Raw genomic sequence first — 17,986 nt, 5'->3', positions numbered from 1 at the left:
GTTCCTTGAACCCAATAACGATGTACTCTTGGAGCACATTGCCCTTGAAGCTGTGCTGGCATTCATGGATGATTAACTACGTTCCTGCAGCCACATCGGATTGTCACCCACAGCACAGGTCCCAACACCTTGTAGCATTGTGGGGAATGCTCACATATCCCACCACAACAGTGGACATGTCTACCTTCGTCTGGACTCGGAAGGCATGTGCGTGGAACTATGCCTGTGTACACACACCTGTGCAAGGTGAGGCACTGCCATTATCGGAGTAGCACAGCGTCGTTTGGCAACATTCCCAAATCGGACATACTGCTTGGGGGAGAGTACACGCATGGCAATGTAGCACGACATGTGACCTTGTCGGACCCTTCAACCACAAGGGGAGAAGAGTTGGCCTAACGGCTAAGGCGCTCGACCTCGGACCTGGGGATCTGGGTTCGAGTCTCGGTAACGACGCCAAAAACCTCCTGTGAATCTGGGCAAATCACTTAATCTCCCCGTGCCTAAAATGAAAGTGTGTCCTCATGTAACGTAACTGGAAAATATGTAAAGCGCTCTGATACCTGATTCGGTTCGGGTCTAGTTTGCGCTATATAAAACTCTGCAAAAAAAACAAAAACCTGATCACTGTCAGCAGAACACACAGTCGGTGCAGTCCGGTGGCACAGCACTATGCAGACCCCATGGGCTGTGAGTCCTGTCTCCTCACACGGGGCAATGGGCAGACGCCAAACATCACATGTCTCGTCCAGCAAGGCAAGGTGGGCCGAGACCATTGCCATCCGGAATGATTTTGTGTACATCTTTGCACCGCCATGTCTTGCAGCTCAACATGTTCCCATGCTGCATGTAAATGTTCCAACCATGACCCTGCATGTTGTGGCCCTTGCCTTGTCCATACTGACACGCACATACCAATAAAATCTGTCCAACTGTGATGAGTGTTGATTAGATGTACGAATCGTTTGGCAAAATGTGCTTCGTCCCTACACAGGGAGGGACTGAGTGATGCCTGTACAATGGGGGTGGGTCCCTTTTGACTGCTCCACCTCTATGAGCCAAAACACTGTGTTTGGGACAGTTGCTGGCAGGCCTGTGCACTTACGTGTCTCCAGCAATGTGAGTATGGTGTCCGCCCTCTGACCATGTGGCGCAATGCCATAAATCACAACAGAATGTGTCCACACAGATGTGTATGAGTAGGTATGTGAAGTGAACTTCTGGTGTCAACATGTGATGTAGGACACCACATCTGGCCTGCTTCCGATTTGGTCATTCCTACACACAACCCTATTCAAAACATGGACGTGTGCATACGTTGGGGGGTTGCGAGATAGTCATCAATGTGCAACGAGGCCACAGCTAGTACTCACCTTCACAGACATACAACTGGCCATGTGGCTCAGGGTTCCACATGCACATTGATGTAATTTACAAGGGTGTACCTTCTTGTGCAATCATTGTCCATTCATACATACATACTTTGCACACTTGAGTGCACATAGTCATGACACATCCGTGTGATTTAGAATGTTTTATTCACATTCTGGTGCATTCCTGAACTGGAGCTGTACATGGCCATGCCAAGCCCACATGACAAGGGAGCACAGTGGTGGGCCAACCACAGTCCTTTGGGGATTGGTCAGTGATCTGGGAGAGGGAGAGTACAGTCCGCTGCAGGAGTGCTGTGTTATTGCCAACCAGTGATGATATGCCAGTCCAAGTCGGGGTCCAGGTGTATGTCGCAGAGTGTTCTGGGGGTCAGTGGAAGGTGGTGTCCCAGGGCATAATGCATAGGGCAGATCCAGGCAGGGACAGGTCATATGGTGGTGATGGATGCTACTACCTTCTTCTTCACATAATAATTGGTATACACATCTTAGTCCTCTGATACTTCCTCAGTGTCCAGTGTGTACGGTGTGTGTGGCGGGGTAATGGCTGTGTCACTGGGTGCCACTGACACATCAGGGTGCGATGGTGATGGGACTGCATCACTGTGTGCCACAGACAGATCAGGGGTCAGAGAGGTGTATGTCGCAGTTCCCGCTGCAGTCATCTTGGACCGGCTCAGTGGCAGCAATGGCAGTATGATGAACTGCAAGGCATTGAAGAACCCAGCTACATCTTGCTGGTGTTCAGCCGTGGCAGCCATACTTCCAGCCTGCATCTGCTCCATGGTCTCAATTGTCCTGCACATCTGTGCCAAATCTGTGCTGTCATCGCTGGTGCCTGTCTGACTAGACAGTTCTTGTATCCGAGAGATGGCCCCAGCGATAACAGCATAGGATTGTCGGGGAGCATGGTGCGGACAGTGTGTCCGTTCAGGACTGTAAGTGGTCCCTGATGATACTCAGACACCAATGTATGGCATCGAGTTCGGCTGCCACAAGCTCAAAACCCACCCACAGCTGATCAGCCAACTCCACCTGGCAACCCAACATATGGCGTTGGAATTCCATGTGTTGTTCATGGGGGTCCTGGAGACAGCCGTGGTGGTGTGTGTTTCCTGATGTGTGGTCTGTGCAGGTGGTGGGGTCACCTCGGGGCAGCTGGCCTGCCCTGCTCCTGGTGGTGGGGTATGGAGGCTGTCCATTAGCCGTTGGAGGGTGTCTGAGCAGATGTGCATGTTGTCCTCTTCATCATCACTGATGAGATTGGTGGCCTGCTCTGAAGTAAGTGTTGTTTGTCCCCCTGCAATGTTAAGGGGAGATGCATGTTAACAGAGGTTTCCATGTATGTTGCCACTTTGCAGATGTTTACATGCAGACTGCATGACAATGCACATTGTGACTGTTGTGGTGGATCTCGCTATTTTGTGGCAGACAGTGGGTTTTCCTGGTACATGACGGATGTGTGGTAGTACCCGTACATTGTCAGCACACAGTGTCAGGCAATGCCAGATGTGAGTGGCCAGTTACTACGCACAAGCGGAACCTGTTGTGTCCTCTGTCCTTTGATGAAGGTGTTGCACTTTGTCCCACATTGCCATCATTGGTGATGTTCTGTGGTTGCTATGTGTATGTGCTGCATTGTGGGGGAGTCGACCCTGCAGCTCTGATTACGTGGACCCTTGTCCCTTCGAGGTGGTGTGGCTTTGAATTGTGTGCTTGTCGGGGGCTGGGGTGTTTGTGACCTGGGTCTTATATATCACAGAAGTCATAAAGGAGGCTCTATTTGTCCAAAAGAGAAAATCAAACAGGAATATAAAAGGGTGGTTTGATATAAAGTGTATGCGGGCCTATGCCAATCTAAAACATGTGACCCTTAAAATCCCTAGAAATTTGCTTGACATAAGAAAGGCACGGAGGGCCTATAAAAATGTGTTTAAATTATGTAAGGTGGAGTTGAGAGATGAGCTTTGGCAAGTACTGCATGAGGCCTCAGCGTCTGAAGATGGTGCGGCATTTTGGAGGGCAGTGAAGATCCCTTTGTTGGAGTCAGAGGATACTCCTTACATTGAAATTGCAATAACAGAAGATCAATGGGTGGAGTACTTTTCGAATACATTTAATAGTATTGAGTGTGCTAACATTTTAGTAAAACACACAGATGGTAATGATGATATGGCACCGCTAACAATCCCACTTGACCTCCAGGTAACCCTAGATGAAGTAAACCGGGCAATTATAGCAAGCAGGGGTGAGAAGGCTCCTGGGCCAGACAGGATCCCCGTAGACTTATTTAAAAATAACATAGCGCTATGGGGCCCGCTGTTAAAACAGGTAATCACAGCTAGTTGTTCTTCCCAGCTTATAGAGACATGGTCAGAATCTATTTTAGTCCCTATTTATAAAAAAGGCAATCGCCAAGATCTCACCTGTTATCGGCCGATATCTTTGTTAGACACCTTGGCAAAAGTAGTTGGGCGCATTGTGCTCGAAAGACTACAGGACTGGGCCAAGGAGAATAAGATTATTACGACTTTCGTAAGGGTCTAGGAACCATTGAACAAAGTTTAAACCTGAATATTATCATAGGGAAGTACACCCTTTCAAAAAAAGGCATGCTGTTCCTAGCCTTTGTTGACCCCACTGCAGCTTTTGACTGTGTGAGGCATGCCAAGCTTTGGAGAGACCTTCAGAAACTAGGAGTAGAGTCCACTATTATCCTTATTTTAAGATAACTGTACAAGAGCGCTATGGCTAGGGTGTGATATGGCCCAAACGGAGAATGTACAGCTCTGTTTCAATTAACCAGAGGGTAAGGCAAGAGTGTGCGCTGGCCCCCTTCCTTTTTAATCTTTATGGGTTAGGCCAAGCACTGATGAATACTTGTCAAGATCTCCCCAAAATAGAAGGACGGCCCATACCTGCATTATTGTATGCGGATGACGCCATCCTGATGTCTCGCACCCAAGTGGGTCTACAAAGATTATTCAATTGTTTTGCAGCTTTTATGCACAACCTAGGACTGAGGGTAAATGCAACAAAAACCTACGTCATGAGGTGTGGCTTGGGCAGCCACAAATGTAGAGATATGTACATTGGTACCCAAAAAATAGATTTTATAAATAGATTTAGTTATTTGGGCATTTTGTTTGACCATAGAGCTACATGGACTCAAGCGTTACACACTAGAAAACTTGCTTTTATGAAAGCTACTGACTCCCTTGTCAATTTTTAATACAAAACTGGGTGGAAGGCCGCCACAACAACTATTACAGATCTACAGGGCCAAGTGTGTTTTGACTGCCATGTTTGGTGCAGGGGTCTGGGGATATTGTGACGTTCAATTTTTACAAGTAATTGAAAATCGGTTTTTAAGATATATTTTCGCAGTCCCGGGTGGTACTTTTCATATGTTTGTCATTCCGAATTGGGGGTCCCATACATCATAAGTTTTATCAAAGTGGAACCAATCCTGTTATGGCACAGGATATGGTTATCTGCAGAAACAAATCTTAATAGGAACATTTTAAAAGATGTTTTTAATATGGAAGGCGGTTTAAAAGTTACATGGCTAAAGTATGTGCAGGACTTTATGCATGATTTAGGTCACTCAGAGTTTTATAACAAGCCAAGCACAATGATTAGATGGACAAGAAAAATGCTGAAAACAAAAGGCCTGTCCCCACTTGAATCACATAAATGAACAGAGGAAATATCAAAGCCTACAGTACTGCACAATCAAATGATTTGAGCTACTTACAGCATTCAACCTTACCGTATACTAGTCCGTGGTACTTACGATAGACTACTACTGACAAGGTTTATACTTGGGATACTACATAGAATAACTGGTTTCCCAAATATGAACGGTTGGACGAGGGTGATGCAATTATGCCCCTGTGATGATTGCTTGGAGCAAACGACACTCCATGTAGTCCTTTTCTGTAAATGTTATAATGCACAAAAAATGGATATTAACACTCTTAAAGAAGCTTTGTTTTAGACAAAGTCGTCCTGCCTTTTTAGCACTACAGATCTTAGAAAATGATTTTAGAACACGGATTTTATCAATGTTCCTAAAAAGAATAGTAAAATGTAGGAAATCAATTATAATGTGATGGCTAGTTTGTTTAATGATTTAATCATGAAAAGGGAGTGTAAAAAAGTGATCTCATATTTTATGGTAGTCTGTGATGTAATGAAATGATGATTATTGAATTTGTATTGTGTTTTTTTATGTGCTTTTATGATTTTCTCAAACAGAAATCGAATAAAGCTTTGTTTGATTTGGTTTGATAAATGTTCTTTTTCTCGATGCACCAAATTTATAGAGCTCGTAACCAGTAGATTGTTTTCGGTACCACCCCGTCTACACTGCTTTTTCCCACAATTTGAGCAGAATTTGTAATCATTAAAAACAATCTTGAAACAATCAAAAATGTTGTAAATTCCTTAAAACAAGATCCCTAAATCCATCATGGAGACTACACTCGACCATATGTAAGCGAGGTTCTCCACCCAGGCTTGGAGACTAGAGAGATACTGCCACAAGTGGCACACCCACACCAAAGCACATGCATTTCCCTGGCCTGAGGGGGGACATTCGATAGCAACATCATAGAACACACCAAAACTTACATTCAGGGCAGACATGTGGGCCAAGAGAGAGATATGAAAATAGCCCTGTTATTTCTATGGGCAGACCGCAGGGTGGCCCAAACACTCGACACATACGACTCCAGAGCTAGCTACATCAGGTATAAAAACCCCAACTCCTCAAATCTGACAGAGAGGATGAAGCATAAGGTGGGGCCTGAGAACCCAGAGGGAAGACAGGGAGTGCACGCCAAGGACCACCCAGGTACACAAAGACGTGGTCAGCACCCTGACAGCCCAGGGTAACCCTGAGGAGGGCCCCGTGTTCATGATGCTAATAATTAAGACACCATACCACTTTCTGGTAAATACAGGGGCGGAAAGGTCATACTTTTAGGAAAGAGTAGAACCTATAAAGAAGACCATTTCAGAATACAGGAAATCACTTGTTCTGTGGCAATGTCCGTCTCACAGAACGCTTCGAGTTGGAAATAGAGGGTAATAAGATCAAGGAACAGTTATTGTACTAGCTGTCCTCCCAGTTCAAGATATTTGGGCAGACCACTTGTCTAAGCTAAGAATGGCCATTCAATTAACCGAGAACGGGACTATAGCCTGCTCTTCCCCAGGAAACGTGCCTGTAGTGCACAAGCCAACAGGCGTCTCCCATATTACACTGTTGCCAGCCAGGGTGATCACAGTTAGTTGAGCCCCCTTCAAGGGTCAGTCCTGGGTTATACAGGAAGCCTTTTGGCGCTATCCAAGTTAGCTCGCCATTGGGCAGGTGGTGCACACCACCTCTTGGTGGAAATGGCCAACAGGCTGCCATGCAAAGTGCTCAAGAATCAGGAGACACAGAACCATGACACACGCATGCCCACTGCGTTCCCCGAGGCTAGGTGGGGAGCCAGCCCAAGGTGCATAGAGACAATATCAGTAGCAACCAGACCACACATACTTCCGAGGTTGTCCTGTTCGGGCTCTGGTATTACCCCAACACCTTCCCAAGTGGCACAGACAAGGTGGCCCGTGCCGAGTGACACATCCCCCTCAATAGAGGCCCCCTACCCACTATCTAATGCTGCATCTTGGCAAATGACCCCTAGACAAGTCTGATCCAAATGACTGGTAAGGCGACACCCCAAGCAAGGCGTCTTCCCAAAGAGGTGCCATCACCTTCCACACAGGGAAGGCTCCAGGGTCCAAAGCAGACAGGCTACAGACTCCAATCCCCATGCAGGGACCCCCTCGGGGTAGCCAATTGGCAGGTGAGATCATCCTTCAAACACCAAGGTGACCACAAGCTTGCAACTTGAGCCTAGCTGAAAGAGGACTCAGCCAAAGAACCCCAGAGGTGTCCGACAAAGGGCCTTCACCAGAGAGTAACAAGGCAACAGCTCCCAGGTCCCAGAGAATGTTACTATTGTTACAGGGAAATTGACAGGGCCAACCATTGTTGCCTGAAAGTATACCACAAACAAAAATGCAAAATCCAGGACAGCGCACACAGAATACACATCCACAAAATCAAGTCCAGAGCAATGTTGTTGCAGCTTACAATGAAACCAAGGTAAATCAGGTAAACAGTGCCTCACCACAACAAGGACCAGACGGCTGGTCAAGCATGTGACAAGAGTCATCGCAGCAGGCAGGGAGCCCAACCCAACAAACATCAGTGCCACAGCCATGGTAGGGAGGGATAACTGTCTGGGGAAGCAACACCTTTACACAATCGCAAAACAGGAACATGCACTGAAGATTAATGCAGACAAGACTGAATTGCTTGTGTTCGGTTCTCAAAACTCCATTTGATCAAGCACTTGGTGGCCAGAGGTCTGCGGACCTCTCCCCCCATCAGGTCAGCCAAAAACCTTGGGGTCATCTTTGACGATGCTCTGAGCTTTGATGCTCAGGTCAATCACACTGTCAGCATGTGCTTTTACATCATGAGGATCCCGAAAAAGGTCTTCCCTTATATTCCATCAGAACTTCATCAGTCAGTCATCATTGCCCTGGTTACCTCACAGCTGGATTACTGTAACGCTCTGTATCTGAACATCAACAGTTCCTCCCTTAACAAACTGCAGGTGGTACAGAACGCAGCAGCTTGTCTCATTCTGAATACTCCTAAGCGGCACTCCATGTTAGGGAGAGGATTTGTTCCCTACATTGGCTTCCTGTCAGAAAATACAGGTTTTGTGCCTGGTTTTTAAGGCTCTGCATCATAAGGGTCCCTTCTGTTTGAAGTCGCTTTTTCAATGGAACATTCCAGGAAGGCAAATGAGATCCTCTTCCTGCAAAAAAACTATGATGGCCATATTTTGTAAAACTAGATGGGGTGGCCGCTCTTTTTCGGAAGCAGCCGCAAAACTATGGAACACCCTATCTATCTATATTTAAGATGAGACTTTTTTATGGTTTTATAAAAATATATGAAAACTTGTCTCTTTACATCTTGGTATCCTTTTACTGGCTGCCTCTCTTCTGCTGATCCCCTTGTTCCTCGCTAGTGCCTTGATACCTATGGGTATGAGTGCGCCCTACAAGTTTTATCCTATCCTATCATACGGTAGCAAGATCGCCCCCCAATAAGATGTATCCCCTCACGGGAAAAATCCTTTACAACGCAACTTTTACAACGCGCTACCATTACGACGCAACTTTTACAACTCAAGTCATTACAACGAATTGCGCTGGAGGGCGCTCTAGGATAGGGAATAGTTTAATTACTATCCAACACCTTCCCTACTATCCACGGGGACTGGAGTTGGAATAGTAACTTAAACTATTCACTATCCAGCGCCCCAAACGCAAGTCGTTGTAACGACTTGCGTTGTAAAACCTGCGTCGTAATGACATGCGTTGTAAAAGCATGCGTTGTAACATCATACATCCTCCCCTCCCACCACTGTGCAGACACATTTCCTTACCTACATCCACAACAGTTGTGTAGGCCACCAAATACTATATCAAAATAGAATCAACGCTAGGGTTCACCATCCGAAAGCCCTCAGGGGCCTGGGGCTCCCACTGCTGTTGCTTCCCAAGGGCAGGGTTAACTGACCATCCCCCGGGGGAAGGACAGTCTAACAAGAGAGCAAGGCGGGCCCCCAGCTAGTGTATAAAAACAGGGACCCAGGGCTGCTCACCCAAATCGAATTTTGGACAAACTACAGCAGTCTCGCCCGCCTCAGGGTTTACCACCAAGTGGAGGCCCACCTTTAGTTACACAATAAGGCGAATACTCCGGCAACGTGATACGGGTTCTTCAACAGGCATAGGGCAAACGATGTCCACAAAACTCAGAAGAAACCCAATTCACACGACCCCAGTCCATAGGAAAAATCCATTGAGTTCATTAGCGATACCCACAAAAGACTGAGCACACAAAGTCCACGACGAGACTCCCAGCTCTCGTTGAAAAACACAGCAGACAAACAGAGTTCCAGCCATTTCCCTGCAGGGCCCCACAGGGGTTCCACAAACAACCCTCCAATCACCTCTGGTATACTTTGTTAAACTTAGCAACGCCCAGACCATAGGTAAACGCCCACTGGAACCCACACAGGGCAGCCTAAAAACATCCTAAGATTCTCAACCCTTTCAGAAGAAGGGCGTAATACAGAAACTCTACCCATTTAGAGAAAACCTTGTTCCACGCCACGTGCAGAGACCCAAGGGATGCGCACATGTCAACTCATCTGTTCTGTTGAATATCGTTCTCTTAATATAACATCTAACTCAGCTTAAATCGCACAGGAGCGCCGGGACACCCCGTTGGGGTATCTGTGCGCTATAACAAAACACACTAAATAAATAAATAAATAAATAGAAACTTTGGCCTAAAAATCAAGCATCCCCTGCTGCTTCACAATTGCACATGCAGGTCAAAAGGACACCGCTGCACAGATTGAAACATCACACCTTTAAAACAGAGCAGAGCAGCCCACAGAGGAAGAGTACTGTCCCCACTGTAGAAAAAGGAGGGGGGGACCAAAGTACAAATAGCACTAAAGTCAGCCTAAAACTCACCATTCCCCGAAACTCCTAGCACCTCTTTCCAGTACCCCATTAGGGAAATTCGCTCACAGTAAAACCATCAAGTATATAGGTAAAATGCAAGCGCCAGAATTTTCCAATTAACCCCCTCACGATGTGTGTTTTTCCAAATTAACCTACAACGCACAGTTCTTATCCTACAGGTTTGTGATCAGGATGCACGTGTGCCATCATTGCCGCAGCCCGACACATCTTTGATCAAGGCTTTCAAAAGAACTTTCACAAGACCAACCACTCAAGTACCAGAGACTGTAAATTGACTTTACACTCATTTTTAAAAACACACTTTTGGTACTGCACCAAGACAAGACACCTCTGGGTGCCCAGACGACAGACATGTCCCCTAAAGAAATACAGCCTAGAAATGTTTTCGAACTTATGTATTTGAGTACATGCTATATTTAGCCTAGAAATGTTTTCGAAGTTATGTATTTGTGTACATGCTCTATTTAGCTGAGGTGCTCTCGAGCCCCTGCGGAACTAGTTGTATGCCCAAACTTAGAAACTCTACTTCAATAATCTTGCAATGCAAGCGCAGAGACCTCTCTCACCTCACATACACCTATACTGAACCAAACACTAGCATTCCTCACGCACTACACAGCGCACTACTACACAACACCTCGTACCAACACATGACCCCTGTAGCAACTCCAACCACAACTGAGGGCCATCCGCCTTATGGTGATGCAACATTGGTACATGTTGGACTTAATGACCGTGATTGAGGTTAGGGTGTGTGCCAAGACTGGTGCTGCCTGTTTTATCCCTGGAAACGACTTAGACAATGGGACATTAGCTCTTGCCATCCGAGAACTGCATTGTCTGAAAGCCAACATGAAGAAGGAGGGAGGTGCCCCGAGCAGGACATGTTGCATAGTATCTTTTCTTGGACCCCCCCTATGGGTGTCCAAACTATTCACTACACTAATTTCAGTTTTCGTTGTTGTACTTCTGTTGTATGGGTTCCTACAAGTTGGGGTTTCCTGCTGTAAAAACGCAGTCCTCAAATTAGGTAAATTAGGTAGTGTGCATATAGCTAGGGAAAGAGCAACAAACACTACAGATACACACACAGTTTCGATTTAATGTAACCGTCATGACATATGAAGAGTATACAGTAGTTGCAAATTCAACTAGAGGGATAACATTTTATGACGGGTGAATATGTCAATGTACACCATGACATGTGCAGACCCGACAACAGCAATGCTAATAAAAGCAATGTCAACGTATGCCATAACCTATGCCCGCACAACAATGTCAATACTCATAAATGCAATGCAAATGAATGCCAAGAACTATGCATGCACAACAGTGTTGTTACTCATTAATGCAATGTCAATGTATGTCATAAACCATGCGCACATAACAATGTTAATATTAGTAAAGACAACATCAATGTATGCTATGACAACTGTACGCACAATATTGAGGATGTCAGTAAAAATGATATCAATAGCTGCCACATCATTCATAGGAGTTCTAACAAACTTGTATCATTGTTGTTGGATACACCCAAGGTGGCCTCCCCATCAGCCCCGAGTCAGAGATATGTGGTCAGACAGGTCCTGTGACCCCAACCCATGGTTATCGAGTGACAGGTCACAGGTGGGGTCTCGCTTTGCCCATTCTGCATCCCGCCCCCACTGAGATTCCAGTGGAAATCACACCGTTTGGTGGACTCCAAACTATAATGGCCCTCTGCAAAATTACACATGCTCTCGCCTCACTGGCACAAGAATAGGGTTAACGAGTTGCTTTATCTGGAGTGTGTATTACTTAGGAATGTACTGCAGATTTGGGATTTGGGCTCGAGGGTTGGGATGGCCAGCAAGTTAGACCAGAGTGGGAGGATGAACTCTGCTATTTGATGTGTAGTAGGTGACTGGGTTAGGGGGCGTGGCTTGGGCGCCGACTCTGATGGCGGCGTGAGCCCGGAGCTCCTTCCAGGATCCCGTAATTATCCTGAAAATACCTGCACCGGAGCTGGTGCAACGGCCGGAGAGTTCGCCCCCCGCACCCGACACCCAGAGGAGAACGTGGCGGGAAAGGCGGAGGTCCGGCGGCGACGGGGAAAGCCTGCGCGGCGCTCCTGCGGGGTCGCGATCCAGCGCCTAAGATGGCGGCGGCGGCCCGAGGCTGAGGTGACGGAGGTCGGCGAAGCTGCCTGACAGTGGTGTGGGAGAGGCGGCTGCCGGCGGACGCCCAGCGGGACGGCGACCTGCCAGCACAAGAGGGGCCGGCGACATCCGCGCTGAGGGGAGCGCTCGCCGGGTCGACGGCGGGAGGGCTGGTGGCCCTTCCCCCACTGCTGTGCAGATCTAAGAAGCGGGCTGCCCTTAGAGGTCGGGGCCATAGCTGGCGATTGCAGAGAGGAGGAGGGGGCGGTCGTCCCAGAGGCTGCCGGGTGCCGGCGCGCTGCAGTGGACCCCTGTGCAGTGGTGGAGCAGCTGCTTGGAGGGAGGCCCCGGGCCCCGGGCTGCGCCCGACCTTCGGCGGGGACTAGGAGGTGGCAGGAGGAGCTGCGTGCACGCAGTGGGGCGGCTCTCCATAGGGATCAGCTGCACGCCCAGAGAGGACGACGGAGGCCGTTGTCTCAGGACGCTGGGGGCTATCACAGGGCCTGACCCGGAGGGCTGCGTTGAGGGGTCCGCGGAGGTGGCGAGCTCGAGGGCCCGCTCCTTTTCCCCACTTTTGAGCCTCCGACGTGGGCCGGCAACGGGATACCGAGTGGCGGAGAGCCGCCCGCTACCACACGGGCGCAGTGGGATGCGGCCCCGTGCTACAGTATAGCTGGGACCTGCGGGAGGCGCGGGGCTCTGCTGCTCCTGGGGACACACATGGACACTGCTCCTTCTTTGTCATCGGTGGTGCTTCCTTGAGCAGGACGTCCCTCGGTGGAGTGCAGCGCGCCTGCACCAGACACAGGAGCGGTGCTAACATAGGGTGATAGTCCGGCCAGCGGATTGGGGGCTGCAGCGGTACAGTTCACCCTCCAGTGCTGTGTCGAACGTTTGGGGGCTCTCTCAGATGGCGGACGTGGATGGCAATATGGCGGCTGGAAGGAGCCAGAGCGCGACAGCTGGACCGGGAGGGGTTGACGCCCGACAAGAATGCCCAGATACCTCGGCGCAGGAACGCAGGCTGAATGCTCGCCTGGATGGCATATTGGAGGCGATTTCGGCGACCAAAGAGTCACTGCACCAGGACATAGGGCAGGTGGCTACGGGGCTGGGGCTCCTGAGGGCGGATCACGCTAAACTGTCTGATAGGGTGAAAGACAATGAGTCGCTTCTTCAGGAGCATAAACCTGCGGTGGTCACCGCGGAACATAAACTTTCTGATATCCTGGCCCGACTGGCGACGCTGGAGAAAAGAGCGGAGGACTCCGAAGGTCGCAACCGCCGGAACAACGTTAGGGTGGTGGGCCTGCCGGAAAAAATTGAAGGGGAGGATGCTGTGCGGTACATGGAGGACTGGTTCAGATCCACGGTTGCTCCTGAAGGCTTGTCCCCGTTCTTTTCCGCTGAGAGGGCGCATAGGGTCCCATCTCGTCCTCCCATGCAGGGTCGCCCCCCCCGACCGATGGTAGCCAGGCTCCTGCATTTCAGGGACAGGGACCTGTTGATACAGAGGGCGAGATCGGCGGGACCTTTCCAGGTGGACAATAGCCGAGTGACTATTTTCCCGGATTACACCCAGGAAGTTCAGCGGAATAGAGCGACCTTCCTTGCGGTCAAGAAAGAGCTTAGAGAGGAGGGTATTCAATATTCGTTGCTCTTTCCGGCCCGGCTGAGAGTGATACTGGATGGACAGACTCACTTTTTCCACACCCCTGATGAGGCCTGGTCATGGCTAGAAAGGTATAGGATGGGAACTGACCGCCAACACAAGGATGGGGAGGAGAAGAAGAGGCCGACGCAGATCCGTAAGTCTCAGAGGATCCGCAAACGCGACAGGCTAAAGCAGGCGATGAAGGAGGAAGCGCTGGCAGCGGAACGGAGCGTTGGCTGCCACGGCGACGATCACGGGCTCGCTGCTCAGGGAGTTGGAGGAGGACTCGGAATCGGAAAGCGGAGGCCGCAAATCGGGTGGAGAACTTTCCGAGGCGGACAGCTCTGTGGGACCGTCGGTCACACCGCAAACGGCGGATGGGCTGTTTAATGTGTAAATGTGGGGGTGCGCTGGAGGCTCTACAGTGGTTAACATTTATCCCGTTGGCCAGCGTTTAGCAGGTACTCTGTTGTAATTTTCACATGGGATCTTGGGCGTGGGGTATGGGTTGACCTGCCGCGGGTTGGTGTTGAGTTACCCCCCTATTGCCCTTACGGCTCCTGTGGCGGCTGCCACAGGTTAGTGAACTGTGTGTATTGTTGTGGGTTTGGATGGAGGCTGAAGCGCCGTTGTTAGGTCCTGTCCTGGGGAGTGGGGTTGGGGTAGTTTTTTGGGGTGTTGGGGGGGGGGTGGGTGTGGCTGCACTGATGTGATGGGTTGGTTGATGCAGGCGGAGGGGAGGAGAGACAGCAGCGATGGGGTCATTACCTGATGTGAAGTGCTTAACATGGAATGTTCGGGGTCTCAGAACAATGTCTAAGAGATACAAGGTGCATGCTTATTTAGTGAGGCGGGGTGTTCAAATTGCCATGTTACAGGAAACTCACTTAACCAAACTTGAATGTGATGCCTTGCAGAAAAGGTGGCGGGGCCAAGTGTTTGGAACCTATTATTCGGCGTTTGCGAGGGGGGTGCTGATATGGGTCAGGGCGGGGGTCCCATTCCAGGTCACGGATCGGGTGGTGGATCCCGGTGGTCGATATGTAGCAGTGAGAGGGAGGCTGCATGGTTCTGAGGTGGTGTTATGTAGTGTTTATGCCCCTAATGTTGACCAGGCCCGTTATTTTGATGTCCTATCGGGCTCCTTAGCCCAATATCTGACGTGTCCCACTATCCTGGGGGGGGACTTTAACTCTATCACAGATATAGTGTGGGATAGGTCCCACCCGCCGCTAGCGGAATCCCCGGTGCGTAAGCTGTCGGAACGTAGAAGAGACTGGCAGGACAGGTGGGGATTGCTGGATGTGTGGAGGAGGCAGCATCCTACTGATAGGGATTATTCCTTTCATTCGACGCTGCACGATCTACATGTCAGAATTGATTCTATATTGTGTGACGCCCATATGGCGACCATGGTGACCCGTACTGAGTATCTTGCTAGGACCATCTCGGACCATAACCCTTTGTTGGTGGCGATCAGATGGCAGAGGGCAAGATCTGAGATCCCTACCTGGAGGTTACGGCCGGACACTTTAGAGGACCAGGTGTTTGGTGAAACGATTAGCCAGGGCTTAACGCTGTATTTTGATGAGAATGAGGGCTCGACTGCAACGAGATCGCTGGAATGGGATGCAATGAAGGTGGTGGTGCGAGGTGTGTGCATGGGCAGCTTCTCGAATGTACGGACGTCCGTTCTGGCGGATTTGGGGAAAGCGGAATGTGTGTTGAGAGACATTGAGAGGGTTAGGCCGGAACGACCGGATTTGCAGGAACGACTGCTGGAAGCGAAGGAAGTGGTGGCAAGGGAGACGGAAAGGTTGAGATGTTATGATTATAAGCTATACCTCATAAAGGTCCATGCGGAGCGGGACAAGGTGGGCACGTTGTTGGCAAAGATTGCTGACCCAGTGCCGAGGAGTGGCCCGATTCTGTGCATCAGAACCGAAACGGGGGAGGTGGTCCATTCACCAGAGGCCGTTTTACAGCGTTTTCAGCGGTATTACACGGGCCTGTATGATACTCGGTTGGAGGCGGGTCCCTCGGATATCAGTGATTATTTACACGAAATACAGCTCCCAGTGCTAGACCAGGAGCCGGCGAAGGATCTGGGGGGTCCGATTACTCTACTGGAAATCCGTGGGGCTATTAAACAGATGGCCAGGAACAAGACACCGGGGGTTGATGGGCTGCCTGTTGAGTTTTATGCAAAATACGCGGATGTACTGGCGCCCAGATTGTTGGCGGTGTACTCAGAGGCGATGACACTGGGGCGCCTCCCCGTTTCCATGAGAGAGGCGCTGGTAATCCCGCTTCTGAAACCGGGTAAGGATGCACTGGAGGTGACGTCCTACAGGCCACTGTCCATGCTGACGGTAGACTACAAAATCTTGAGTCGTATATTGGCTACCCGACTGCTCCCGCAAATGACCATGTTGGTGCACGGTGACCAGGCGGGGTTTATCCCTACTAGGAACACAGCCATTAACACGCGCAGGCTGATCGGTGTACTGCAGGATGCCTCGGGCTCGGACGGCGCGTCGGCTGTTCTGTCGGTGGATATCGAGAAAGCCTTTGACAGCCTTGAGTGGTGTTACCTGGATGCGGTGCTGGAGAGGTTCGGACTCGGTGAGGGGTTTGTGAGCTGGACGAAGATACTATATTCGTCGGCCACGGCCAGGGTGCGAGTGGGGCCGCTTATATCATCAGCTTACCCGGTGCGTAGAGGAACTAGACAGGGCTGCTCGCTCTCTCCCCTTCTGTTCGCCCTTGCGATGGAACCGCTGGCGGCACAGGCCAGGACGGGGGAATCCTTTCTTGGAATCCGCTGCGGCGAGAGTACTCACCACATTTCATTATATGCCGACGACCTGTTGTTATACTTGGAGGACACGGAGATGGCCTTGCGGGGAGCCATGAGACTGCTCTCTTCGTTTGGGGAATTATCGGGGCTCAAAGTGAATTGGGGTAAGACCTGTGTTTTCCCGCTGAGAGCGGAAGCTCAGCGCCCTACTCTTGCGGCGAACGTGGTATGGGAGGACAGGTGCTTTACGTACCTGGGAGTCCGGATCTACCATGATGCGGAGAGCCTACTGGAGGGGAATGTGGGGCGGTGTATCAGAGGATTGCGCGGCTGCATGTCCTTCTGGGCTACTCTACCTTTGTCGGTGCAGGGACGGGTGGCACTGTTGAAAATGGTGGCACTCCCTCGACTGTTGTATTATTTCAGGACCTTGCCTATCTGGATCCCGCAGCGGGTTTTTCAGGAGCTGCGATCAATGATTATTGAGTTCCTATGGGGACAGGGTAGACGCAGGGTGGCGTTGCACACCATGACTCGGCCCAAACTTGAGGGGGGGCTGGCAGTGCCGGATTTTGAATTATACTATCTGGCAGCCCAGCTCCAGATTCTGACGCAGAATGTGGCTAGGGAGTTTAGGGGTCCTGACCGGATCCGGGGGATGGGTATCCAGAGACACGTCCTCTCCTACATTGTTATGCAGCAGCGGTTGGCATTGCGGGGGCTTACCTTAGAGGAAAAAACCCTCCGACTCTGTTGGAATAGGAGCCTGAGGCGGGCCCGAGCGGCGCGGCCGTATGCCCCAGAGATTCCCATTGGGATGCTGACGGCTCTACCGCATGGGGGTGATTGGTCTCCGCTGGCGGTGTGGGAAGAACTGGGGCTACAGGTGGTGGGAGATCTGTTTGTGGAGGGGGTGTTGGCCCCGTTTGCGGTGCTCCGGGAGCAGTTTGGTCTCCCGGATGGGGATTTTCTCCTGCACGCTGCGGTAACTGCGGCAATACGGAAACACTGGAAGGGGGGACTGATGGAGCCGAGCACGACCATGGCCTGCCAATATGTGGTGATGGCAGCGGGTACAATCAAGGCGGTGACCTGTCTCCACTCACGAATGTTGAACGAAGGGCTGGAACCACTCACGGCGCTGAAAGCTACATGGGAGGACAGTGTGGGCAAGCCTATTCCGGATACTGAGTGGGGCCACATTCTGGCTCGGACATGGAAAGGTAGCAGGAATGCCAGGTTCCAACAAATACATTTCTTCCTTTTGCATAGAGCATATCTGACCCCGGGAAAACTCCACCGGCACTTTAAGGTGCGAGACGCGGCATGCCCGAGATGCCTGGCCGGTGAGGTTGAACTGGACCAC

Source organism: Lissotriton helveticus, chromosome 8 (assembly GCF_964261635.1).
Source record: "Lissotriton helveticus chromosome 8, aLisHel1.1, whole genome shotgun sequence".
Classification (NCBI taxonomy): Eukaryota; Metazoa; Chordata; class Amphibia; order Caudata; family Salamandridae; genus Lissotriton; species Lissotriton helveticus.
This window is presented reverse-complemented; position numbering follows the sequence as displayed.